The following is a 27,690-nucleotide window of genomic DNA, read 5'->3' on the forward strand; positions in this document are numbered from 1 at the left end:
GGGTGCCATGTATTATCATAAACTTTAAAGGCTAGTTTGCATCTTCACTTATCAAGTTGAGATTTCAGTAAATTCAACTTCGAGTACATATAAAAAAGAATTAACCGATTTATTGACATAAATTAATAAGTTTTGGGTAGAATTTGAGCGCTAATTTTCAAAGCCGCTTGAAAACTTTTATTCACTCCTTTTAAACTATTTATCTATGGAGTATCGTGCGTACATGTATATTTACTATTTAAATTGTAAGTGCATAAATTTCTTAGGAAAGGGATTTTAAAATGAAACAAACCTGTGCCGTCGTAAAAATTTTAAAATAAACAAACGTCTCATCGTGCGTCTATTTTTGTGGTTTAAAGAATCTCAAACAATTAAGTGACAATTCCATATTATCAGAAGATTAACGTCATTTTGGCGTTACGTTTGCTAACTTGAGGACCTATTCCTTTTACGACTAATTACCAGTAGATCAAAAAAATATTGCACTCAATTTAATCGATATACAAAAAATAGTTCTCTTCCAACATTATTTATCCCCATAGAGTATAAAGCAAAGTTTAAAATGGCGAACGGTAAACGGCTCACCCGATCTCTTTCAGGAAATTAGCAGAGCTTCCTACGCGGGATTATTGCAAAATAAGATATTGTTTACCCCCATCTATTTCATTCGTTCGTTCGCTCACTCGTTCATTTGTTCACTTCGTTTGAATGATGCGCCTTTGTCTCTGCTCGGATTACTTGGAGCGAGAGTGTTGATACTGAATGTTTTGATTAATACTTCCTGTTTATTTTAAATAGGCATATCTATTGCTTTGTGCTATCGAATCTACGGACTGGTTTAGTTCACATTAGGTTTTCTTCATAATACTTATTATGAAAATCCAAACTTGTAACCCTGAGTTGCAAGATCCTCTTATACCTCAAACTATACTATGCCATTCACAACAGTGCCTTAAGAAGACATTAACGCAGTAGATAGACTAAAGGCAAAGAGTCTAATGTCCATCGTACCAGAGAAGCACTGGTCTGTTCTTTGGAGCTATGCCCTAAAAAAAGTTGAAAGAAAATGAAGACATCATATATGCTTTTATTAAACTCCTTGCGTTCTTCTCCTTGTGAACTAAAACGTCTTAAAAGCTCAATTTTTAAAAGTCGAAAGCCTTTTTTTTAAATATAGAAATACGAGGCAAAAGTTAAAAAAGTAATAATTTCGCGTGATCCTCAAGCTACCTCTGTAACAAACGGCTACAAAAAATTGTTGAATCACGTTCGAGATCGCGAAAAAATGCCACCTATCAATCAAAAGTGGCAAAAGTTTCCCAGTTAATTTGTCAGCTGTTAATAAAGTGGCAAGAAGACGGTCTTTGTGCCACCGGATTTATCGCGCGCCTCCACCGGGTGCCGCTTCATTTCCTGCGCTTGCCTCTTGTCGAACTCTTTGGCTGGCCCAAGATCATGAGCTACAGCGGCAAAATACCTCGTAAACATCATAAGCCTGATGAACGTTTAATCATCATCATCATCATCGTATCAACTCCATTGAATAAAGAACATCCTAATTCAGCCATTATTGTACTCAGTGCATTGTGTCCAAAAACAGTAAAACGCCCCGCGCACGTGTGTCTCACTTTACACCCGCGGAATGTTGCTAGCTCACAATTTTTTCCCCATTTTATCGAAAACTCTTAAAACATTAGTGGTTAAAAAAATAATGTCAACTGCTAAATGGTATGTAGTGACTAACCGTTTGGTCGAGAAACCATTCTAAAGTGGAGTGGTTTTAGATGCTTCAATATTAGTCGTGTACACGGTTTTTGTATGTTCTGAATTCTGTGATCAACATATTACCGGCCCACTACAGGGCACGTGTCTCTCAAAATAATAAGGGTTTAGGCGGTAGTCTAACACGCTGGCCGATTGCAAATCTGTAGAAGAACATTTAATAAATCATTACTGCACGATTGATGAGTTTATTAATCACAAGACTGCTTGGAAGCAGGCGGCTTCGCTCCCACCTCTCAGTGATTGTAACTGTAAAATGATTTTGAAAACGACCAATCTGCCGTCTTCTTCTTTGTAGCATCTGTCTTCCGAACCCATGGTAGATTTACTATGAACAAACTAAATTGAAGTTCAAAAATGTTTGTAAACTAGGCATACTAGAAATAAATGAATTTTGAATTTATATCAATCAGAAATCAGACAATTACGACTACTTTGACGTTCCCTTATTACAAAAAGAATATTTGAAGCGTTGAATATAACGAGCAAATCAATAGATTACGAGAGGAGTTCTAGAGATGTATTGTATCTATACGCGTTTTGTCTCTCGTGTATAAATAGATACACAAATGGCTAAAGTTTAAAAGCATTAAAAATCGGCTATAAACAAAGTTTTTTTATGTTTATATAAAGTAAACGTAAAAACGTAATCGGAGTGTTACATTAGACTAAAAAAAAACGAAACAATTAAAAATACAAGATTTCAAGAATTTTGGACAACTGATCATTAAAATAATGATAAGAGACGTGTTTTTGTTGATAACGACAAGATATTTGTAAAACCGTTCTCTTAAGACCTAATCTAGATAGATAACGAATGCTTTTAAGGTTTTATCTAATTTATAGTGTATAAATTATAACGAGCCAGTTAAGAGATCATTAAAATTGAATCGGAATCGCTAAAAACCGATATCTCAAATACATTAAATAATTTTATTGATTTTTAGTGTGGTGGTGGAAGCATAAGAAAAAGAGAGAACTTAAGATAAAGATGTTTTTTTGTTTATTTATTTGCTTTTCACATTGAAGATAGGTTATATATATTGATATAACCTCATCAATCAATAGATTATAGCACTGCTGGACTGAAGGCCATTCCTACATAGTAGATGGTAGTAGTAGCACAGGCAACACTGTTGTCCATTCTTCGTTATATTTACTCAGACACCCGCGAGAAGTTACCACTAAGCGCAAGATAGCTTCATACACAATATTCCACCATTTAGTGGTTGGATTCAAAGTTAAAAAATAATCTTAATAGTATCCTTACGTCAGTCGTTACGTCCATATGTACTTATTTCACAGCCATTGATTTGGAAAATAATAAACCTATACTTACAAAACCGTCGTGTTTTTAATTAAAGAAACAATCAGCTATTTACGCATTATCGCTATCTACAATTAAATATAAAAATGTATTTTAGTTACAACAGAGGTAGTTTTTTTGCTAAGCCCACCAAACCATTTCCTTATTCTTATGAGAGAGGATGGAGATGGATGGCCACCTTGCAGTGTGGCTTAACTAAAAGTTGATCACTATGTAGATCTAAAATCTTAATCTACAATTTCTCGTGCAAGTTGTTTAAGTCAGCGATAAAGCCACCTAAACTGCAATCATTGCATTTATTTATATTTCTTTCTATTTTCCTATGAGATGCATTTAAGATGTATTCATTCATTCTTGGATATAAACTATTTATATGTCTGCTATTGTTCTGTGTATAATGTTAATATATAATAAACGTTTCATTCATTTTTTTGATATGGACGGTGTAAAAAATGCAAAAACATCTCGCTTCATCTTATAACTTGAACCACCAAGGCAATAGCAGAATACGCGAGGATAATCACATTGTTTTGTTTTTGATTCATTGCCGCTGGTATTCGGAAAGTTTTGTATTTATAATATTTCTTGGTCGGAGCTTCGCATGGCTTCAATATTGTATCGTTTACTATTATGTGGTTTCTATTATTCTACTAGAAACTATCTTCACTTTGAACAAATAAATGAAATTAAAGTGCCAGTAAAGTAAAGTGCAAATGTAAAATATGCGGGTATGCATTTTTATAAGTCTGACCAATTAGAACAGTAATTTTATTTATGTGATGAAAACAATAAGATTCATTCCGTGATTGCAAATCGATACTAATTATTTAATATTGAAATTATGCCAAACATTACAATTGGCTACACCTTAGGGTCCAATTAAGTTACATTAGATGCCAAACTTTCTAATAATTATTCTTCTATGTTTCTACTACATACGGTAGAGCTTGCACCAATGAAAGTGGATGCACACAGGATCTGCGATAGGTCTTATTTATCTTTACGTATATAGTATAAAACCAAGTTTCTCCCGCTATTTGTACGCCTAAATCTTAAAAAATACGCAACGGATTTTGATGGAGTTTTAAGCTATAGATAGAGTGATTCAAGAGGAAGGTTTGATGGTAGTAAACATGCTTAATATAGCAGAGAAAGTCAGAGAAATTAAAAGATTTGTAATGTCATGTCGTAATTTTGTGCGCTTCAATTGCAAACTTTGGCTAAATCTAACGACATAGATTAAAACAGAGTGGTCAGATAAAGAACGCGAGTCCTTATATTTTGTATTTATAATCAAATTGTATTTTTGGACGATGTAATTCCATGGTGCACGCCATCAAATATTAACAGATTCCAATAATTATTTATTTCAAAAGTCTTTAGCTGAGTCACTCCCATTAAAATTAGATGGGGATCTGATATAGATCTTAAAAGATAGAGAACGGAACTCCTTATTTGTTTATTTTGTAATCCAATTATCTTTTAGGCTTCGGTATTCAAAATACCTTTCATATTGGAACCGATTCTTATAAGTTCTTTTTGACTTAAGTAACTTTGAAGGTTTCATTTGTTATATATTATTACAATTTTATAAAGACGTGATAAATGTCTTCAGACATGGAAGATGAAATCCTTATTTATATTTATCGTCTAGTTGCCTTTTTGGAAGAATAAATTTCGAAGATTTAAACAAGTGTTTTTTAAAATTTGTTTTAAGTTTTATTTTTCATACCTGAAAAATCTAAAAGCTATTTTTATTTCATTCCAATAAATGTTAGGCCTTGACTGAAATCTCACTACGATGCAAGCAGTGGTGTGCATAGAGGGTATGCACAGGGTATGTAGATGATGTGAAGAAAATCCCCAGTACGACATATAAAAACTAAAGGGTAAGCTTTTTATAACTATTACAATAGTATCCTTAAGTTTTTATAGCTCGTGCTCGAGGTTTATTTAATTTTATAACATGTAAAAAAAATTATCAAAAAAAAGTTTATTTGGGTGAATAAAATTACTGTAAACGCTAATGGCTGGGCTACTTTTAAGGGTAGTCGTAACCCCTGTGTCAGAAGACACAACTCTTCCATAACAAGAAATAAAAGTAAAACGAGGGTAGGTATACAAACAAAAAATGATTATTGTTGATTTTTACTTTATATTATTTTTTTATATTTTTTTTAATACTTGTTTCGTTTTGTGCTTCTGTTAATGCTAATTTTTTTTAATATTAAGTGCACTGTATATGGTCTATGCCTAAAATTAAATTTATTATTATTATTACTATTAGACACAACAGACATGTCACATAGAAGAAGATAAGTTAACTAAAGAGTAAAAATTTAAGGAAAAGGACATTGCTTATTGCTTACCCTGTGAAATAAAATCCATACCAATAAACGATTTCAACCTGGCATCAAACCAGAACTGGGCAGCACGTGTTTGTCTATTGGTAACTAGCACCTCCGAAGCCTCCCACCAGACAATCATCATCATCATCATCACATCAACCGATAGACGTCCACTGCTGGACATAGGTCTTTTGTAGGGAGTTCCAAGTTCCACGATTCTGAGCCGACAATAACTAAAAGAAAACCAGCAAAAAATTTACTCATTCTTTAAAATTTGATGAGGATCTCATATAGATTTTCGAACTCCTCGAAAGGCAATGTGGAATTGGTTGTAATTCCAGCAGAATTTATAATAACCAATATTATTTTTTCATTATGGCTTATAAATCCTTAGAATCTAATACTAAGAATTATTTTGTTTTCAGGTAAGTGCCCGAATTCGTATATCGCCGAGCAAGTCTATCTATTCAGAAGGTATCGTAAACTATCTTTATATTTTTTTATTCCACTAAAAGTTAGCCCTTGTCTACGTACTTGGCGTTGAAAAGAATAACATATGGTCTATGGAACCCCATAAACTCGAAATCAAATAATCAGCTGAATTGGCGGTCTAACACGTCGGCTGGAGTGCATGAGCAGTTGTTTTCCACAAAGGAACTAAAGGCTGAGTAGGAAGTGAGGGCTAATCTATCATCGGAGCCTTTTCGTTTCTCGCTCGAAAGGTTCTTTTGATTTATCTTGAAGAGTACTCCGGCCTGGGAGGTACCCTAACGCGTAAATTCTGCGTGTTGTGTGATTTTTGTGATATTGTTTTTATTGTCTCTGTTTATAGGCTAAGATTTTCCACCCTGCTTTCTGAGTCCTAGGCTGTGGGTTCGATTCCCACAACTGGAAAATGTACGTGTTTCAGTGTTTATCCCTACTAATATATAAGTATAAGGATTGAAGAAATTATTAATTACACCATACAGATTCTCCTGCTGTACGCGGACTATAGCAAATTAAGCTTAATTTTCATAATATATCTTAGATTTCCGCAAAGTAACGCCTGCTTCTATCCAATATTTCCCTTCAGCGTTGTAGCTAGTGATATTTTAATTTCTTAAAATGCACATAAGTTAGAGGTTTAGAGCTGTGATTCGAACTCGGCCCCCCGATATTGAATTCGAGCTCCTACCCAATGCGCTATCACCGGACCGATGTGCGAAAGCCTTATAGGTACAACGGAACACGTGTCGAGTTTATTTTACTCGCATTCGTCTGCGAGAGGGCGGGGCCCGCTCCGAACGTGTTAACATCGACGGTTCGTTAAAGGCGATTTATGCGCCCTTCGCAATCATTGCTCAGTGAAAGTCTTCACGTTCACTCCGATTAGGTAGTGTACTTGAGATTGAAGGACTTTTAGAACTATACTGGACTTCTAAACGTGAATTCTTACTAACTGTATGGAGCTTTTATATTGGGATGTTAGGACTTCTATAAATATTTTCAACGTATAAAGGAAGAGACCATTCGACTGTATTTTTTTTTGTGAATGAATGAAGGAATTAATGAATATACTTTTATTGCACACCACAAAAAGTACATAGAACAAAATGAAAAGTATAACAACACAAATACGTTGTGTACAAATACGTTGTTTTTTATGCGATTACTTTGCCAATTATACACCGATTTTAATGATTATATTTTTGTTTGGTATGTTACCGTCCTACCAACATGTGCTGCCAAGCGAATAAGCGTTCCGGTAGGATTTCGCGTAGAAACCGATTAGGGGTATGAGTGAATATAATTGCGAGACCCAATAACAGGTTAGCCCGTTACCATCTTAGACTGCATCATTACCACCAGGTGAGATTACAAGGGCTTTCTTGTAGTGGAATAAAAAAATATATATATATAGCATTATCTATCATAACAAAGATACATACGCAACTATGTCTATTAATAATAAATAAAAATGTTTAACACCTTACCGTGGCGGTGTAAAACGTGTGAATATTTTAGCATTAATATCGAAACTACTTAAGTTATCGAATATGGAATCGATATTGAATCGAGTACTCAACTTGCTTTCTAAATCTCTGGCACAATGCAGCTAAATAGGGTAACATTTTGCAACGATCTCACTTTGCTTCAAGCTTGTTACGTGACAAGAATCACCTGCCTCTGGCGCGACCTGCCAACGCGACTAGACCTTCAAACCCTCGTCGTCGGTTTAAGTTCTAGAACACCCGAGAGTAGAGTGTTGGCTAAGAAGCTTATCATTAATAATAGATGTACCAGAAATAAATCAGCTATGTCGATGCTAAATAACAATAAACTTAATATAGAGGTCAAACATTTTTCTGGGCACAGACAATTAGAAGTAAATATCGTTTTGGGACGCGCTTCTCTCAAAGACATACACCTTTCAAGTAAAGAGTATCTAGAAATAGTCTCCCTATCCTGATAGGACATACAGATTTAAGGAGAGAAGTCATTCTTTACTGAAAGTTACATTATGTGCTAGTTCAAAGAAGAACCTAACATTTCCGAGGCACAATCTACTAGTGGTGACCAAGTAGAATTAAATCGACAATAACTACTGAGACAAAGGTAATGGAAAAGTCTAGTATACCATTCCATTCCATTCTGCTTGTCTAGAATGTTAAGTACATTCTTGCGTTAAAGGCATAACATAATGTTTTATTATGTAAGCAAACATTCTTGACACTAAAAAATGATGGCTAGTAATGATAGGTAATATACCTAGAAGGTGCTTATTCACTCTTGCCTTGAAGGTATATGCGTTGTGATGTTAACTGTACGCAGTAGGGGAAAGCGACTGTAGATTTTCTGGTTGATAATCTACGAGTTGATACAGTGTTGCACAAATTAGAGCACGAATATGTAAAGTGTAGATTTATTCCACTCGAGCTATATCAACAGCCCTCGAGAGGCTTAGTGGCGTAGAAAGAGCGAGCGAGTGATATGATCTTCACGAGAGGCATCGCGCGACGCTGAGAGGCAAAGCGCGGCCAATCTTTCTTCGGAAAACGATCACAGCTTATTCTACAATTACGGCAGAAGGAAAGGAATTCAATGTTTATTTATTGGTCTTATATCGATGACAGGTTTGCCTACAACCAACTTTTCTCTGGGCCCTGATTCTACTTGATATCTTACTGACTAAACTCAAAACTATAAGCAGGAGATTCGAAACACATGCTAATAAATGGGCGGTTTAAGAAGCGCACATACTCCAAGGCTGTCAGCTTTTTATATATACTAAGTTAAACCTTTTATATATACTAAGTTAAACCAACTCATTTTGTTATTGGAAGAACCCTGCCATTGTGTTTACCATTGATTGTTGATTCAATTATATGGTCACGTTATGTTAGAGGAAACACATTTGACGCGTCAGAGTAATCCCATTTCTTAAATATGAATAACTAGCGAGTGTTTTTCTTTATCACCATCATCGTCGTGTCAACGTTTGCACGTGTACTGCTGTACCAAGGTCTTTTGTAAGGAGTTCCAAGCCCCATTAGAAAATACTTATTCACTCTTGCCTTGTCTAGGGTGGGGTGCGTTTGCTTAGATGTTTATTCACTCTTGCTTTAAAGGTATATGTGTTTTGATGTTAATCATCATGTCAACGGATGCAAGTCCATTGCTGTACCAAGGTCTTTTTTAAGGTGTTCCAAGTACCACTATCTTGTGCTCCTTGCGTCTGAATGGCTCGCTGCGACTCTGTTGATTTATTCGGGCGTCTAGCAACACTGCGTTACGGGTGTGAGGTTGAAGTTCCAGCAAATTGGGACCGCAACGTCAATCGGTTCTCACAGATACCTGTCGACTCGTTAAACTATATTGTATTGCGGATCGCCTCAATCCTGATTTGATCATGTAAAGATACTCCGAGCATAACTCTCTCCATCGCCCTTTTAATGAGCCATCTTATGAGACCCATAGTAGTTGTCCTTATTTAGAGTTTTTCTTTATATTGCATTACAATACAGAATACGTCTCGTAGTATATTTCTCCCACTTGCGGGCGTATCAATGGCCTCTGAGAGGCGTCGCGGCGTGGAAAGGGCGAGCGCGAGATAAGATCGCGTGGAGAGGCCGGGCGCGGACAATCTCCCTTCGCGAACCGATCGAGGCTTATTCGACAATTATTGCGATCGGTTTATAAGCTGAACCACACTAACATCGTAATATATAGTTTAAATAGCTATTGCTAGTGTCATTTTTTTAAATCCCACAGATAATGTTAGTTTTTTCAGGATAAAATATCCCATGTCCAAGATTTAATCTATCTGCTTAAAAAGTTCAGTTCAGCTGTGGAGGTAGGCATTTGTAACAAAACAATTTTTTCAATACCCCCAGAACGTTACCCTGGGGCTATTTCAGGAGAAAAAATATCGTATGAGCATCCTCAAGATGTTAGTTATCAGCATCGTCAATAAAAACCCTTTATTGGCACACTACAATGTACGGATCTCTCCTCAGAATAAAGGTTTGAGGCCATAGTCCACAACGCTGGTGTAGTGCGGATCACACGCCTTTGAGGACATTAAGGAGATCTCTCAGGCACGTTTCTTCAAGATGATTTAAAACGCACATAACCTCGAAAAAGAAGAGGTTTCGAACTGCCAGTGAAAGCGAAATCATTCTAGTTATAACCGGTTTTAATACATACTATGCTAAATTACATCTTATATTATATAGGATAATGTCCGGGATTTTTAATGTAGCTCCAGCAGAAGACTTCTGTTGAGACGATAACAATAACGAAAGTTTTAAAGTAACGCAAGAAATGGGAAAGTAAACGCAGCGTTGGTTATAGAATCCTGACAAAATGAACCGATGACATCAAACGAGTCGGAGGGAGCCGCCGGACGCAATTGGCAAAAGACCTTGGTATTTGGAATTCCCAACAATAAGTATGGCTACCAGAAGTGGACGTCCATTTATAGACATGATGATGACGATGTTGCAGAAAAGGGCATTCCCCTTTTCTACAACATCGACAACAAATAATTCAATATAAAGATATCGAATACCGATGTAATATTAGTTGTTATCAGTTACCAGATCAGCATAAATATGCAACTAATAAGGAGAATTCTGAGATAGGAGCGTATACGAATAATTCAGTTCGAAACCAAAACAGCATTAATTTCACGTAAGAACTCTCGCCTCGATTTCGAACTATCTTCGTTGGATGCTGCAATCTCAGTATTATCTATGCGACTGCAAGGCTACAAGCAGTTGACAAAGTGCACTACGTGATATTGCAGCCATTACTCCCAGTGATTCATATCGGCTCCCCAGACCTCCCTCGGGGAGGCCTTCCACCCCCGCCTTGCTCTCAGATAACGGTCCGCACGTTGTCCAGATATACCTATTAAGGATGCAACACCGAACGCCGAACATACATAAATAACCCAACTTGTAGACTCCCAATGTTAGCACTCGGTGCGATGAACTCTACTACGGAACGGAAGGGCGACACAAACATCAAACAAAATGAAAAAAACTAATGAGATTTTCGCTCGTATAACACCTGAGAACATGTAAAAAAAAAACCAAGTCTGCTATTACAATTAGTTTGCCATCAATGTGTTGCCATAAACTGACCTCCATTATGATAGTTTAATAGAGGTGAGTTGTTGACATTGATCGAAAATTTCAAATGTCAAACTTCATCCTCACTAAAAATATTCACAATGTGCACGTGCCTGCACTTCATACATGCATAAATGTACTGCCTACCCTAAAAATTTAATACAACTAGTTGTAGTTGTATTGAATTTTTAAAGAATATTTTTTCAAATGTATGCTATCTTCCTGAATTATTTGTACCCTGGTTAAAAGTAGTTATATATCTAACCTAACTAATGACACATATTTCATTTTGGCGAAAAACAAAATTAAATGGAAAAATACAATGACACAAAAACCTTACGTAAATGATTCTGGAAGAACAAAAAAATATTTATAGCAGCCGTCTCTAAACTTCAATATTCTTGCCCTAATTATTTGCTAATATTCCTCAGGATACGGGTCGCTTAGAAGAAAAAAAACATTATATTTTATATTTTTTTTTCAATGCCTGGATGTTTGTTAGTTTGTAACAAGAGAAATCATACCAATCTTGATGAACTGAACGTTGAGACGGGCATGTAGGATTGTTCGAAAACCTTAATCCGCGGGAACGAACTGTCAGTATTATACAAACAAACACAACCTCTAAAGCTATCAGCTTAACCGTTTCTTAGATTCGTCGTGCGTAAATAGAGAAGCCCGGAGATAAAGTATATATGTCAAAGTCAAACTGACAGGAGCCAACCGCGCGAAACAACAATCAAAACTAAGGCACCACAGAGTGCGATGACTAAAACAATCAACGAATTCGATTTAAAAAATAACAACACCATCGGACGTTTATTGTACGCTATCACACCGTTCCACCTCCGTTGTTCACAACAGAGACGCCCAATTTGCTCCAGAGAATTTTTATCTTGCCTTTTCTTTTTTCTACACGCCAAACAAAGAGCCGATATGACAGGTTGGTAGGTGCAGCCGGTATCTGTGGCGAGGCGGACGAAAAACGAATATCGAGTAATCGAGCAATCGAGTAAAAACAAGAGGCGGGAAAGCACCCGCCCGTGACAATTGCATCTGCACTCGAATTGTACGAACGGCCGCCATGTTGGATTGTGCGACTCTATTTCGATTAACGGCCTCTTTAGGAAATCGTTTTACCACTTATACGTCTTTAACATACTCGGCCTATTAATGATACGTAGAGAACGAGTTGGTGAGCTTTCCAAACTAATGAAAAACGAATGAAAATGAATTTCCAGTTCCATGAAAGAAAACTGTAGGTACAGGTTTGTCCCGTGATAGGCCGTAAATACTCGTAGTGACAAAAAGGTGCCATAGAGATGGCATGAAAACCGGTTAGGCTTATGAGTTTAATATAATTGCCATAATCAACCCTAATATTAAGGTAAGCTAACTACCACTTTAAACTGCATGATAACTTACCCCTGGTATGATACTTAGATAACAAAGCTACTATATTTTGACCTATTCTGGGAAACAAACCCAGAACTTCCTGTAGTCGAACATGGTTGCATCATGAACAGTTGCACCTTTACGCCTCAGAATTTATGTACACTTTCGTATATGAAGAAAGACTTTGTAGAACATGATCTGACAGTGGGAGCAGATTGTGAAGTTTTAGAATGTTTAGTATTTAAGAACATACTAAAGCTCCAATGGAAACATACCTAACGAATAAACAACGTAAATCGGCCAGGAAACGGTCAAAAAATCGGTGATCGTAAATAAAAAAATACACTTATGTTTTATACAACAAATCTCACTACGTATCTATATCATAATTCTCTATAAACACTAACAATGTAACATATTAACGGTTATTATGAATTGAAGTGTATTTGTTGAGTTGCCCTTTTTTGCAGCAACGTGACGAAGCATCGACGTGATTACCAAAAATGTTAGCTATTTGACTCTGGGGGAAAAAAAGTGTGTGTCAGCTCAGACGCACGACTGGAATTTACTCCTTAGGTACGATTCATACACAAAAAGAGTTTATTTAGCTGAATAAAGATGAATACCATATGAAAGGGTAAATTAGAAATCCTGTGCAATTTATTCACACACGGCGGAATTGTAACTTCTTAAAAGTAGCCTACGGGAGATTGAGGTGGATGTAGAGTATCAGAACTATTAGGATAAATGTAATGTTAATTATTTAGTTTCCATGGTAACGAGAATAGGAAAAAAAAATGTATAATGTTTTCTATCTCACTCTGTCCCATATATTTATGTGTTTGTTTCTTTACCTAGATAATATTCGGTTTCCTTGGTAACTTAAATAGGAACAAATGAAAGTAGTAATAATAATAAAATTACTATACAGTAGTGGTAGGTACTTATTAAAAAAATAACAAAGCCTACAAAACCAAGCAGTTAAATGACTAACATCCAACAAAAAGAACATTAACATCTCGAAAACAAAACTCAAAAACACGTGTAAAAGTGTTCACACTTCATAAGCACGTCGGTATCGCGTTGCAAACAAAACTTTCTCGGAAGCCCACTGCCCGCACAATAGGGCTGTGCTCACTGCTCGAAATATTCTTATTTCAATCGAGAAGGCGAGTATCGAGCTCTCTCGTGCGGAATATAGATAGTGACGGACGTTGGTTGAGACTTGAGCGATACGTGTCGACTGAAAAATTCGCCATTTTAAAATATGTGTTCTTACCTAGACTTGGAGGAAATTTAAAATAAGTATATTAAATTTGAATACAATTAATTTTTGAACTGGCAGAATTTATATCTAAAAAGTTTCCGATGACGATAATATTATATTCCTTTTTTACATAAGTATTATGTAACTTTTGGGTACAAACAAAAAAAAAGCCCCAATTGTTATTAGAAACATATTGAGTAATTCATTCATTGAGATTTCTATAAAGGTACTTAATGAACAACTTTAATAAAAAAACAGGATGAAGGAAGGAAATTAAAAAAAATTACAACTGCTTCAAAATAATTTGAGGATACTGAACACAGTAGTAGAGTTTCGTCTTTATTAAAAAAAAACTTTTTCTACATATTTAATATCCATTGTATTTTGAAAAAGGAAATATTACATTCTTCTTTGTACTTTTAAATTTTATGTTTTTCTGTTTTTTAATGGTTATTCTAATATTAAATTAACTATGAAATTGTAAACATTATGATGAAAGTAAAAATAACATCTTTATAACATATCAACGTCGAAATACCTGTTTTCCAAACATAAGAAAACCTTTAAAAAGTTATAACTTGAAGCGGCAATATTAGAATCAATCACGCTTCAGTACCAGACAAGCAATTCGAACTCACGTCAATCAACGCCCAACTTTGGTGATTTAAAAAAATAAGAGGAGGAAGCAATCAGGTTTCCGATTTGACATTTACAACAAAAAGCGCGGGAAGCGGCGCGTCAACCGCGGGATGGATTCGAAAATTAAAATCCCGTTGGGTTGGCTATGACGGCTGTCTCTATGCCGCAGTGTTGCCAACATTGCCAACTCGATTTCAGGCTTGTTCTAAATCTGTCAACAAGTCTTTGTTATCGAGCGACGTGTGCGCGGAAATGAAAGCCCATAGAGTTGACGTTATTATCAAAGCATACATCGCATATTATTTTAACAGCGCTGAGATTAAAAAAAACCAATAGGAGAATTAAAAATTAACACTCAATTATAAACAAAAGATGAGCAAAAGTGGTTTTATCTCAAGGAGGGTCCATGCACAGACCCTACTTCAGTATAAAAAGTATCTCCCACGGGCTCAAAATACCAAATTCATAATCGCAGACCATTGCAGTCAATTTTAGAATTAGGTTATCCACATTTGCATACCACTTAAAGTAGTTAGCCTGTCTCTGAAAAATCACGAGTGCAAAAAATAGTTCTTATATCTCTTTTGATCAATCGGGTGTATGAACTATTTACCTCTTAAGGAAACACCGCTGATATGTGGATACGTTTTCACCTAAAAACACAAGTTCATTGTATTTGCTTCACGGTAAACTCATACTGTACAATGTGGTATCTTTGCCTATCTTAAAAGGCGTAAAATTAAAAAGGTTAAAGTAATTGGTTCCATCGTTTTGTTCTATTCGTAGAACCATGGTATTTATACCACTATAAACTCGTGGTGCTACTGGATTAGGGGCGAAAGATAATGTCTTTAGTTTTATTCAACATTTAGGTTAGGATATTATATATCTGGTGGTGTGGAGATTAAGAACATGATGAGTTAGATTATTATGAAGAAGTGTTACAAATAATAAATTGAACGAATATAATGTATCCCAGATTCTAAACAAATAGGTACTTACGTTATTGTAGTTTGTAGTAGTCTGTTTTAGGATTAGGTATTTTTCAGTTTACGCCTCGTGCCAACGAATAATGGATTTGTTGGTTAGTGTTTTCCCATAAAAATACTGTTGTTTTAATAGTCCTGTTTATATAAAAACCTTTTTCTTCAAGACAATTATTACAAATAACACAAGGCGTCACTTATTTTACCATCACGTCAACTTATGTTTTAGTTTAATCATTTGTTACAGTGATTTTATAAAGTTGGTAAATAATTAAACTTTTGATAACTCTAAATTTATATTGGCCAGATATTTTAATAAATGGAATAGGTTTTTTTACAAATACGCTAATATGTATTTAAAGGAAACAATTAAAATTTTATTTGATTAACAACCAATATTCATAACATTGAGTTGGTGGGTATTTCGATATAAATACGACTGCATTTTCGATACACTCCAGTCCTACATTGACTCGGACGATGTTAAGATACCTCTCGGTGTCTTAGTCGTTATCACATTATTATTACAGTCAACCCTAAATCAAAAATCGAACTGTGAGCGAGAACGCAGCGATATTGGTAAAAAGCACAAATTCCATTTTCAAATTGAAACTCTTCACGCGCTTTATTTCTCTCGGCAAGAAAACTTATGGCGGGTATGAGTGACGTATCAGCCAGCAGCAGGCCCCGAGATACATACGTATTCACCTGACTGTCGCTCACTCGTCACCCGGCTAAGCCGTTCGCTCTATTCATTGGCGCTCACACTGCGTAGTTGAAAAAGTTTTCGAGTGCGACACCAGATAGCAGTGCTATTTGAACTTCGCTGAGGTTTATGCAGGAAAAACTGACTATTCGTTTCCCCGAGATTTATGTGTGGGAAAAGTAAAGTGGTTTTATATTCATCGTTTATATTCTCGTTTGATTTACACTGTTCAAATTTCGCGTGGAAGTCAGGCGTGTCGATAAAATACTTAATTCTTTAACGTTCCACTGATGTAAAAGTAAAAGACTCAGTGACGTGTTGAAATACCTACTCTATACTGGGTTAATAAGAATAATAATAATCTTTATTGAGAGGTATTAAAAAATATAGAGATAAAATTCAATAACAATAAAAATATTATAAACGCACGTCCATCATAATAATGAAATACTCTTAATACTCCGAAATTAATGCTTATTTCATTATTTTGAATTTCATCACCGTTACCTGAAGATGTTCCGGTGTCAGATGCACAAAAAGTACATTGCGGAAGATCTGTTTGGTGCCTATAAAGATTGATCAAATTCATTCATTCATTCACTGCCGCGTGCGGCAACAGCGACTGGTTCTGTTCTTTTTTTTTTTAGATTAGATTACATGTAAGGGCTTCGCTCATGCGCCCTGATGTGACTTATATATCCTATTTTAGCACTAAATATGCGTGCACAGTGAGGGCATGTAAGGGTACCGTCAACGTAGTTGTAGGTAATATTAGAGGGTGGCCTTGCTTTAAGATGGTCCCGATAAGCATCATGTTCGATCCTCCTTTTGTCTTCAAAGTAGCTGGTACTCTGCTGGACTAAATGCCTCCATTGCGTTCAATTTCCAGCCAGACTTTCCCAATGCGTGACGTTTATATTGCATCTAGACAAACCGCTTTTGCACATCTTTATATCTCAAAAACTGGCCGCCTTGTTTGCACTTCCCGTTTTCGAGCTCAGAGTAGAAAATGCGCTTAGCTAACCTCTCATTGGACATTCTCATGACATGTCCGCACCAGCGCAATTGTCGTCGCATTAAATACGTCTCGATGCCACTGACTCTTGCCCGTCGTAATACGTCGCTGCTTCTAACGCGATCAGACCACCTGATGTTCTGTATATAACGAAGGCATTTAAGGTGAAGTGATAAAATTATAAATTACACCATACTACTCCTGCTTTTTGTGAAGTATAGAAAATTAGGCTTAAGACTCAGTGTATATCATGGAAACCTGGTGATCAAGTTACGTCTGCTTCCAATATTTATGTAAAACATTTTGAAAAAAATGTTATATTTATTATTAAATGCATGTCACATGATAAAGAACCAGCTAGTAAAAGTCATCCCAAGTCTCTCCTTTTGGTTATTTCTAAGTATCTTTATTTTTGAACCAACCCCGTACTGAGACAAACGAATTTACAATGTTACCAATTGGTCAAGCCCTTTCAGTCTTTTTTGCCACTTGCACGGCAATCCATTTATTTAATGTATACTTTTTTTGTTACATTTCACTGAATCTCAATATTATTCTAGGTACCTAACTTGATTAAATATGTTAAAAACGCCATTTGTTTAGGTAAATTCCTGAAAACCAATGCCCAGTTATGAAAATTAAGCTTCATTTGCTACACTCCGCGAAAAGCAGGAAAATCTGTATGGTGTAGTTTATAATTTCTTATCCTTATACTCCACACCAAACAGCTCTACGGCAATGTACCCTCTACGCACGTTTCGCTTCGAAACCGGAGCATCCTCAGGAGATGTTAACTTTACAATGTAAAATAAAACGTTAACCTAATTTTCATAACATACTCGTATCATGGATTTCCGCAATGTAACGCCTGCTTCTATCCAATACCCATGCCCTGACCATTTCCTCGAATCTTATGTATTAAACTATCCATCTCGGATTGGAATTTTTGGATCAGGGTTTATTAATTTCTGACTTTAGTCAACTTAGTCAACTTAGTTGTGTAACTTTTGAGGATCTCCATCATTCAGGCCGCGACAACGTGATCTTTTTATTCGAAAACCAGATAAGATCATACATAAAAATACCACTATCATTATTATAACAAAAAATATTGACGCAGTTTTTTTTCTCAATGTATCGTCACGTCACCTGTCCGCGAATAGATTGGACTCGATCCGGCGACATTATGTATGTTTAATCGTCGAAAATTCTTTTGTCCGCATAGATAACTTTGCGCACCGTTGGGAACGCAGGGCTGACTTCAATCTCTTTTATCTGAAAGGTTCATGGTATTAGTGAATACTTATCTGCGATTGTCTATGGTAAAACAGTTTCTACTTTAGTCGACGAACTATGAACTAACTTTTTTTACTTTGTAAGCTTTAATCGTGAAGCAAAAAATCATGAACAAAACTTCATGCCTGAGAGTTCTCCATAATGATCTAATGGGAGTTTGAAGTCAATTCACGCTTGGTCAGCATGGTCTAGACCCTTCTCATTCCGAAGGGAGACTCTTGCCATTTAGTGGGCCGAAAATGTGTTGACAAGGAAAGATGATGATTGAATTTCTATGTAATCAATCTGCTATTTTATCAACAAAAAGCCAAAGTCCCTATCTGTTATCATGAAAATTAAGCTTAATTTGCTATACTCCGCGAAGAACGGGAGAATCTGTATGGTGTAATTTATAATTTCTTCAATTCGTATGCTCCACACCAAACAGATCCTCGGCAATGTACCTTCTACACACTTTTCACTCCGAAACCGGAGCATCCTCAGGGGATGTTGACTTTACAATGAAAATTTATATTTAAAATTATTTTAAGGAATCCCTTCCAGTAATTTTTTTAAAGGTCACCCGTTTCCTGCTGCGGCTTCACAGTGAACCAAGTGGTTAGAACTTCGGCTTTCTCCCCCTCACCCCCATCGAGAATTTGACCCCCGGAAGGCACCTCTAACTTTTCGCAACTATTAGTGTTTTACATTAGGAAAACACCGTGTGGAAACTCGTGAGAAGTCCACCAGTCCGCGCATGGCCAGTGTGTCGGACTGCGGCCACAACTCTTCTCATCCCGAGAGAAAATATGGGCCCTGTGCCGGTCATGGGATTATAATTTCTTAGGCAAGGCTTTACGGTATATTAATTCACGTTACGACCACCAGTCAATGCTAGTAAAACAAAATTCAATAAAACCGTCACAATATTTCAAAGATAAGTTGTTATCTTGTCGTCTATATAAATATTACTTCTGTAAAATCAGTAACGGAGTTCGGTGCCAAGATATACCGATATTACAATAAACAGTTGTATGCAATGTTCTTGATCGTTATCGTGTGTAATCCGGCGTGTCGATTGATAAGAGCTGAATCGTAAAAATCGCGCCTGATTAAACCTTATCGCTGGCAGCTGATAAGCTTTTAGTTCCAATGCTAGGTTCGGTTGGTGTGTGTGCGTTTGACGGTCGTGTCGTGTATTTGGTTCATTTTTAATTGTGTATTGTGAACAGTGAATTGGAATTTCAAATGGTTTCGCTTTTTTTCGGGTATGCACATCTCCTTATTTGCAGTTTATTATTAAGTAATTAATAGAAGCAGGTGTCTCTTTGCGTGAATCCACGATTTACAAAGACGGAATATTGATGTTTATATTTACTTCGCACGGGTACAATGTAGGTATTTATGTGTAGCATCCAGTTTTAAACAACGTCTGAAAGGTAAGGTAAGCGAACAAAAATGTGTTTTTTTACAATTTCACATTACAAATCTTTAAATTTCTATGTTAAAACGTGCAAACAGCGGGAGTGACTTTGTTTTATACTATGTAAAGAAGATAAAGATTTATTAGTCGTTAGAAAATTTTATTTATGTTAAACTGGCCCGATCTGTCAGCACACCGACCATGCAATAATGCAGGTGGGTGGACCGATCTGTCAGCACACCAACCATACAATAATGCAGGATGGTTTATACGATGACAATCGATCTTTGTGACAAATACTGTCCGAATGCTATTAAATGTAGCGTTTAGGTACACTGCACAACAGGGAAATATATTTGTTTCCAAAAGTAGCTTGAAAATAGTCAACCCTTAAATATTCATGCTGATACCAGATGGATTTAAAAATTAGGACAGATCCAGCAGAATCCTAAGTTGAATCTGTCATGAGTGATATTCTTACCAATGATATTACTATATAAATAAATGTTAACGGCTGAATCTATGTGAGTTTTCTTTCGACAGTCGACATCAAATGTAGGGTCGCGGTGTTTGGAACTACTTTCAAAAGACGTATGTCCACCATGGACGTTCTTTGGTTTACATTATAATTTGTTTTGGTTGGTTCGTAGTTCATTAGCTTGGACGTTGAATTAGAGCCCCGAACACCGTTTATATATTTAATTGATATGTTGGAAGTTAAGCAACTTGCTAATAAATATCTACTCTATATTTTGAAGAGTTTATACATAATTTTCCGCCTTTAATCCATAAAATTTCTGCGCTCGTATAATATGCTAAAAATATTAATGTGGATAAATCAATGTAAATAAATATAATCGTAATGTGTTTTTATATACGTACGTATATTTATATTGGTAGTTACATATTTGTATTTAGTTACAAGTATTGTTGTACGTTTATCTTAATATATATAAATTTCCTCTCACGATGTTTGTCCGCGATGGACTCCTAAACTACTTAACCGATTTTAAATTAAATTGGCACACCGTTAGCAGTCTGGTTCAACTTAAGAGATAGGATAGCTTAGATCTTTAATTATAGTCGCAATTTTATTTTATGGCAAATTATTTGTCTATAATTAATTGACAGTCACATGTTAAATAAGTTATAATATAAGTTATATATATATATATATATATATATATACCATTATACTCATTTAAGGCTTAGCGATACGGAATACTTTAAAAACAAAATCAAACGCAGACGAAGTTGCGGGCAATAGCTAGTTATTTATATTTATTTAAGTAACATTGGGCCTCATAAGAAGGCTCAGAGTCACTCAGCGGGCAATGGAGAGAGCTATGCTAGGAGTATCTCTACGTGATCAATTCAGAAATGAGGAGATCCATAGATGAACTAGAGTTACCGACAAAGCTCAGCGAATCGCGAAGCAGAAGTGGCAATAGGCGGGCACATAGCTCGGAGAACCGATGGACGTTGTGGTCTTAAGGTGCTGGAATGCCCGCACCGGTAAACGCAGAGTAGGTAGGCCCCCAAGGAGATGAACAGATGACATCAGGCGAGTCGCTGGGAGCCGCTGGAGACAAGCGGCCCAGGACCGTAGATTGTTCAACTAACTACAAAAGACCTATGTCCAGCAGTGGGCGTCAATTGGTTGAGGTGATGACGTTGATGATGAAGTAACGTTACATAAAATAGTAAATACATAGGTAGGTTAGGTAGGTACCTGTTTTCTGTATTCGTTTTTATTCCACTTTGGTTGCCTGGAAGCAATCGCTATGAAGCAATAAGGCCGCCAAATTGTATACGTTATTTTGTTATACTTTTCTTTTTAATGTAATATTACAGATTAAGTGACAAATATTAGTAATTATAAATACCAGTGTATTAACTTGTAGTTCGAAATTGGTAACGCCGGGCATTCTTCACGTAGTCGAACAAACTTACTAAAAGACCGTTGGTATAATAATACGAGTGAGTGAGTCTACGTATTTTCTATTTCCATAAATCATACGGTTGCGCATTTTCCGATTTTCACATGCGCTGATAAGGTCTTCTTATCGCGTCTTATCGCAGTTACCGTATGTTTTCAATCGCGCGATTCCGCAACTGTTTGTTGCACGACGTGAATTAACTTGCGTATTTATATATCTTTCTTAATTTTAAATACACTAAAATATTTATTTTTTCCGCTACATGTTAGCCCTTGGCTGCAATCTCACCTGGTGGTAGGTGATGCAGTCTAAGATGGTGGCGAGCTAACTTGTTAGGGAGTATGGTAGTCATAATCCTGATCGGTTCTTACGTGCGACATCGCTACACTACAGAAATCCTGAATAACTTGTCGGTATTAAAATAATTGGAGAAATCTTCTTCTTCTTAGAGTGCCGTCGCCTTACGAAGGCTGGCAATCATAAAGCTACTGAACCATGGAGACAAATGCTGTAAATAATGATGATTAATGAAAAATAAAAATAAATAAATATACTACGACTATACACATTGCCATCTAGCCCCAAAGTAAGCGTAGCTTGTGTAAAGGGTACTGAGATAGCTAATGAATATTTTTTTGAATATAATATACATAAACAGTTACCATATACCTACAGACAAATACACTGGAATACATTAGTTTTTTTAGAGGTTATGCTTCAAAAACAAAAACAAACGAGGACGTAGTCGCGGGCAACAGCTGTTGTATTCATATAAATGAGCTCTTTGGACTATATGTTTCTATTTGTATATGTTTGAGTACTACGTATTTAAAAACAAAACTCAATAATACCTAATTTATTCATTTAAATTAGGTATCATTGACGCTCGATGGAATTAAATTCTACAGCGTAAAATTTAAAAGGTAGGTATTCAATTCAAATCTGTACCATAAAAATCGACTTGATCTGGGTATCTATAAAAACTTCCCGTTTATCGCCTTATCTAAAGCAGATTTTCTAGTTTTCATAAAAAACACCAAAATCAATGTCGACACTGATTGCCTTTTATCTATATTGTTGGTCGTGAATTATACAATATCGCTTTAGAAACGTCTAATATAGCAGCCGTTATCAGTTTTTGTTACAATTAGTCGCAATCTAATAAAGATTATATTCGTCATAAAATTGTAGTTAAGAGTCGATAGATAAAATGTGATATTCTCGAATTTATCAATACCTATGTGAGGAAATATATATGCAAATCAAATTGCGTAACTTGACCTAAGATAGATAACATTTTTGAAGTTATACTTCTTTAGCGGCGTTAGGAAAAAATCATAGGAGTGAAATTATACGTTGTAACAAAATGTGCGCGCACATGGTTACACGATTTTAACAGGATGAAGGTAGTTGCGAAACCGAATGAGAGGGGAACACATTGTCAGCCATCTCGCTTTTTTTGATTCGCGCAAACCGTCACAAAAAACTAACTTTCAATTGTCAAAGTCTGCGGGCTCTTTCCGGTGATTTAATTGATTAAATTGTACAAAAATCTCAAATGTTTATGTTCAGTGAAACTTGGTGGTCAGATAACTAGATAATGAATTATAAAAAAAACTTTCAATATGTTAAATACCATTTTCTAGAGATAACGATCTCTACAAAAAAGTAGTACGATAAAAATTTAGAAAAGATTTTAATCTTGTTACTTGGTTGTTACTTGTAACACGCTTTAGAAGTTATACTTCTTTGGCGTAAAGAAGTATAACTTCTAACGCATTGTGGTAAGTGATGAAGCAGTCTAAGATTGTAGCGGGCTAACCTTGACCTGTGTGATGGTATCGGTGTCTACGCGATATTGTTCCTACCGGAAATCTAAATCGCTAGGCTGCACGTTTTTTTCCTATAGGGTAACTAACTAGCCAAGGCCGACAAATCAGAGCAAAAAAATCGGAAATTATAAATTCCCAAACTGTCGGGAATCGAAACCGGAACCTTCAACTTAGATTGAAAGTAATCACTACTGCGCCAGGGAGGTCATCGGAAATATTATCTTAATTAATTTCTATAATTGTTCCGGTATAATATTTATAGAATTCAACAGTATAAATAACATGTTATCTGAAGTTTATGGATATTATGATGCATATCAGATGACGAAGATAAGATCTGACTTCTAGTTTTATTGGATTTCGATTGATAACGGCACTGTTACAGCATTCTTGTTAGGATATCATATTACCTAACTCCGAGATGTATCACAAATAAAAATATTGTGTATCGGATTTCAGTGGATGCCCAATAATAAAGTATAAACAGGCGTTTACATAAAATTATGTTTTCAATATAATTTATGGTCGACAAACCTCTAGACGGTAGTGAGGTGACACTCGATGTTTTATCGAATATTCGATTAGACATTCAGAATTAAAATATTGGAGATTTTATTCGTCAATCAATGAATTAAAGTGTGAAGTATAAAGATTGAAGAAATTATAAATCACACCATACAGACTCTCCTGCTTTTCGTGGAGGATAGTAAATTAAGCTTAATTTTTGTATGTATGCATAAGCTATAACATAATAACCTCAAAATGCACAACTTTTATGACAAAAAGTTAAAATGGCGAATGGTAAACTTCACACCATTTTTTTTACAACTACAAGTTAGCCCTTGACTGCAATCTCACCTGGTAGTAAGTGGTGATGCAGTCTAAGATGGTAGCGGGCTAATCTGTTAGTGAGTAAGGTAGTCATACCTCTAATAGGTTTCTACGCGGCATCGCACCGGAACACTGAATCGCTTAGCGGCACGTCTTCAGGTAACTAGCCAAGGCCAAAGCCAGACAGCACCAGAGAACATTCAGAAATTATAAATTCCCAATTTAGGGAATTTTTTTCGGCAAGTGTCGGAAACTAAACTGATACTGTTTTCTAATTAAGTACATCTATATAAATTATGTATATTCCTAGACTATGACATGTAATAAATTTTACAAAACATATTGTTTATTGTGGTAGAATGTAATGTAAACCATTGCATGCCATTGTGTGGCTGATCTTAAATTGCACACTTCAAATTCTACTTACAATCTGGCAATAACGATATTATTATATTATGTATATCATATAATTATGTTTTATTAATAAAACATACCAAAGTAAAATATGGGCACGTGTTATCAATGTTGTCTCGAATCAGATGCAGGAAGTGCTTAAACTGTCGAGAGCACCTTGGACACAAAAGGCGGCGCACGCGTCTCCTCTCACAACTTCCTGTATCATTGGACCACCCCTATGAGTAGATACCCGATAGCTTTACTAATAATGTGACTGCAAGTTTATTTATTTATTAAGAGCACTAACAACATGCATATTACACGTTTTTAAACATAGCACACACACAAAAACATGGACTGGTATGCACGTCAATTACAAGTGCACATAGCATAGACAAAACGTCGTGTAAACTTTATTGACAAAAAAATTAACTCACCGACAAGTGTTCGGTGAGTTAATTTTTGTGCTAAAAGCTGTGGGTGAGTCATGGAAGATATCGATGCCAGGTATCTTACAAGTTCATGGCGATACGTATGAAGCGGCAATAACCGTTCATAAATATAGCAGATGACCTGAATCGTAAGTGGAAAATCATCGACTATAAGTAAACAGAGCAACACTTCGCAGGGTATGCAAGGAACACGTCCTGCAGAACAACTTAAGGAGTTGAAACTGCAACGTTTCCTACTAGATGACGCTACAGTCGCTATAAGACTGATGTGAAAGGCATATACTATTTTCGGCATCGACGGTAGGAGAGCCGTAGCCTAATTGGAGAAAGCGCTCAGGCCGCGATTGCCAGAGAGTCGCAGGTTCAAATCCTGTCGGTTCCAAAAAATTTTATATGCATTTTAAATTTATAAAAATTGATAATTCTTCCAAGTGTAGGTAAAAACAGTAATAAAAATTATAAAAATGATAAAAAAAGCAATATCTCATCTCTTGTTTCAACGTGTCTCATTGTACTATGGACCATTGAAAAATTAGATCTAAACTGCAACGTTTCCTACTAGATGACGCTACAGTCGCTATAAGACTGACGTGAAAGGCATATACTATTTTCGGCATCGACGGTAGGAGAGCCGTAGCTTAATTGGAGAAAGCGCCTCAGGCCGCGATTGCCAGAGAGTCGCAGGTTCAAATCCTGTCGGTACCGAAAATTTTTATATGCATTTTAAATTTATAAAAATTGATAATTCTTCCAAGTGTAGGTAAAAACAGTTATAAAAATTATAAAAAGTTAAGGGGTAACAGCTAAACCTACTATTGTGACTGTAATTACACCAATCAAGATGTCCTGCCACCCTCCTCGTTAGCGTAGGTGTTTGGTAGATATCCGGGAGAGGTATACAATGGTTTCCCCGGGCGTCTAACAAAGTCAACAAGCTGGACATGCTGTGGTTTAGTTTGGAAATACCCCCTTTATAGAGGGGAGTCCCACATAACCTCCGTCCTGCCCAAGAATCGGAGGTAGCAATAAAGATTATCCACCACGCCATAAAAAAGGGCATGCAAGTTGAGTGCTAGGCCTCATATTGTGACTGTAATTACACCGGCAACCAGACAGAAAAAAACATGGCAGCAGCACTTCCCCGAACGAGCTCTGTCACAAGCTCTACCACAAAACTGGTACAAGACCAAACAAACCAAAACTTCCGATCGATATTCCCGTGTCGGGCCAAAAAAAATGTTTTCTTTGTTAATATTGTAAACTGTTTGTAAATATTGTATTGTTTTTCTTTGTCGTGTAAATAATGTAAATTGTAAAGTTTTTATTTGTAAAGTGGGTAAAAATAATTAAACTGTTGCTAACAATAACTTAATATATGATAGGCATTTTCTGAAATTGATTAATACTTTTACAAAGTTCAAATAATTAATTTAATTTATTGAATAGTTTTTAAGGAATAATAAAGATTCGTTATATTAGATTCTTCATTTTAATGTTCACGATATTGTGCCGGTGGGTACAGTGAGAAGGGGTTAAGACCGTAGTCCACCATGCTGGCACATTGCGGATCGGTGGACTTCGCACACCTTTGATATTATTACGGAGAACTCTCTAGTGTGTAAGTTCCCCCACGATGTTTTCCTTCACCGTTGAAGCAAGTTATATTTTAATTGCTTAAAACGCTCATAACTTAGAAAACTTAGAGATGCGGGCTGGGATTCGAACACGCACCCCCGAAATGAAGCCGAAGTCCTACCCACTGGGCTATCACCGCTTCTGGTGGGTATTTTGATATAATTACGGGTGTATTAAAGGTACACTTCGGTCTTGAATTGAGACTCAGACAGTGCAGGGATACATCCTGATCAGTGGCGTGCACAGAGTTTTTGACCAGGGTATGCATAAAGCAGGTACATGGCACAAAATGGAAAAAATTCCCCCCCAAAACGAGTTATATAAAATAATTTGGGCATGCAGTGCTTTTCTGCATGTATGAAGTGCATGCCACTGATCCTGATGTCTTAGTTGTTGTCTTATTATAAACCCCAATAGTTTTTCTGCCTTGAATTTCTATGTTGTTTCGTCCATGTGCCTCGAAGAACACTTTAAATTTTCGTTTATCCCAGTTATTAGCGTAGTCATATGACAATATACTTAGTCCAAGTCAAAGTCAAAGTCAAATATTTCTTTATTCAAATACGCATATAGATGGCACTTTTGATGCGTAGATTATACAAAATGTGAACATAGCAGCAAGCTTGTCTTCAACGACTTATAGCCCGTCAATCCGTTTTGGAGCTGATTGATGGGTCTTCACTCTTCGTGGGTCGAATGTGTTCGGCTTTAACAAAATCCTAACATCGAAATTAATAAATTAAGAAACTTCTAGTACATGCCTCCCTACCATCAGACGAGTGTTAAAAGTACCTACTAATCTATAACCTATAACTATATTAGC

The 27,690-nt window shown here is 36.1% G+C and overlaps 1 protein-coding gene across 4 annotated transcripts in view; it reads left to right on the forward strand.

Annotated features, from left to right (window-relative positions):
* LOC120637204 (zinc finger protein ush) overlaps nt 1–27,690 on the forward strand; it is a 303,666-nt gene that overhangs the window by 184,189 nt on the left and 91,787 nt on the right. The window contains exon 1 of one of the 4 annotated variants that reach the window (XM_039908907.1): nt 19,539–19,626. The exons of the other annotated variants lie outside the window; for them this stretch is intronic. The gene's annotated coding sequence lies outside the window, so the exon portion shown is untranslated. Of the gene's footprint in view, nt 1–19,538; nt 19,627–27,690 lie in introns of those variants that run through there. 4 annotated transcript variants of the gene reach the window in all.

Source organism: Pararge aegeria, chromosome 3 (assembly GCF_905163445.1).
Source record: "Pararge aegeria chromosome 3, ilParAegt1.1, whole genome shotgun sequence".
NCBI classification, from domain to species: domain Eukaryota; kingdom Metazoa; phylum Arthropoda; class Insecta; order Lepidoptera; family Nymphalidae; genus Pararge; species Pararge aegeria.